Below are 2,211 nucleotides of genomic sequence, written 5' to 3'. Positions count from 1 at the left end.
CAAACCAAGGAAACCACTGAATGATAGGAAGGCCTAACTGATGCTCAAAGGAGTAGACATGAGGATTTTGAAAAGGAATCCCCAAAGTAGGTGTGCTAATACTATCATGAAAGAGGAGATGAACATCCTCTAAAGAATCCACAACAAGTGCTCCTGAAGGCTCAATGAGTGGAGCTAGAGGCTCTGACAGAGCTAAAGAAGAAAAGACTTCAACAAGATGTGGTGTGGTGATCTTAGGAACAATACAAAGGTTCAAGTGTCCTGATTGCACCACATGATACTATCACAAAGGAGAAGAACTATGCTTTGATGATGGAGATGGTGGACCAAAGTGTGAGAAGGTGTAGAGATAGGTGGTATGATCAACTATCCCTATAGAAATAAGGTCTCTTATTGCACTATCTTGAATGTAGATTGAATCTATGATGAGCTCAACTGTCTTCCCTTATCCACTATGTGTAATCTAATACATCAAGAGAAGGTTTGTAAAGAGAGATGGAACATCCAATACATCATTGAATGTACCATCCTAAATGTGAACTAAACCTTTCTTGTAGACTATTAGAGTAGTGTTATTCCCTATGAGAATATAAGGAATGGGAGAAGCCTCAATAGAGGAGAAGACCCCTTGAGAAGATGTCATATGGTGAAAAGCACCTTAATCTAGTATCTAAGGGATCTAGGAAGGGGATGCAATGGAAGCTTGTAATGCATGACCCTGTGCAAAATCTAGTGAAGATGTCAAAGAGGTGGAAGAAGACTAAAAGGTAGACCCCTATGAGGTAGAAGAGGATGGGGATGAAATAGAGCTCTTTTTAAGAAGGTCTTGCAAATCTGAAATTTGTTTCTCATAGCCATCAAATCTCTTCTGAAAATAATGTGCCTCATCATGAGCTCCTTTCTAACAATAGGAATAAAGAGTCTTAGTCTTATTTTTCTCCTTATTCTTAGAAGAAAAGGATGGATCAGTAGAGTGCTAAGAAGAGGAATCAAATATCTACTTCAACTTTTGCTCCTGTATATCCTTGGCAATTAATGTCTGTAATGGTGAACTTGTAAGTGAATCCATCTACATGAGCTTGGACCGCTCATGAGTTAACCTATCATAGAATATCTCAAAAGAAGGCATCTAATGTTTGTTACCCAAGGCATCCATAATGGAGTAGAAAGTGGAAGAGAAAATTTGATATTGTCCTCGCAGCTTTGAGAGTATCAAAAAACACTTTCATCATCTAATTTGGTTTTCCCACATCCCTACAAAATTGTACTCAAAGATTTGAACTTCATTAAGAAGTCCTCAATGGTGGGGAAATTAGTAGGTGTCAAAGAATTCAACTCTAAATCAAGCTGTAGTGCCCAAAACTCATTTACTGTGCCAAACAAAGTTTGGAATTTGGTCCAAATAGCAAGTGAATTGGTCAAAACATATAAGTGAAATAGTAAACTATCTGAGATGTTCAACGCAATTAATCCCATGGCTTCATCTATTTTGTTTATGTGCTAAAAAACCTCAAAAGGGCACTATAGAATAGGTTGGTTCACATCTAGACATGACCATAAGCCTCTTGACATGAGAAGCCTTGTCATTTTGGTCTTCTAGGTGTGATAGTTTTGTGGCATGAGCTAGATCATAGAAGGATCTAACATTGAGAGAAAGAAGAAGATAGAGGTAGAAGGGTCATATTCTAAATTAAATTATAGAATAAAAAATGCTCCTCCCACAATGAATAAATATATCCCTCAAAAACTAAAGCAACAACTATTGAAAAACACAAAAACTAAGAAAAGAACTTGAAATTTGCATGTAGAGAAGAGGTAAATAGAAGTCTCTACTTCAATGTCAAAATTAGAAGCTCAAATGAACTTGGAATCAAATGAAACCAACATCATTGTCTCCATCTTCGAATTAGCTTTTTGATGCTTCTTTTAGATCGAAAAAATACATCCTTATGACCATACAATAGCATGCAAAGGGGGCTAAAAAAAAATTCCAGACACCTAGAAGCCAAAAATGAAAAATTTTATATGTTTCTTGACTACATATGGCCTTCCAGATCTAATGCCAGTATCCATTTGGGCTCAAAGTGCTCCAAAAAATCACCCTTCTCCCTTTTGAAGAAAAGAACTCTGAAAAGGCTGGGGTTTCTAACTCTAAATCTTGACTTCAAGAATCTTCAAACAAGGAAGCAGTAGGTCCACTCTAATAACATG

Source organism: Cupressus sempervirens, chromosome 10, assembly GCF_028749045.1.
Source record: "Cupressus sempervirens isolate cs-2001-9-10 chromosome 10, ASM2874904v1, whole genome shotgun sequence".
Taxonomy (NCBI): domain Eukaryota; kingdom Viridiplantae; phylum Streptophyta; class Pinopsida; order Cupressales; family Cupressaceae; genus Cupressus; species Cupressus sempervirens.
The sequence above is the reverse complement of the archived record's forward strand: the minus strand, read 5'-3'. Positions refer to the sequence as shown.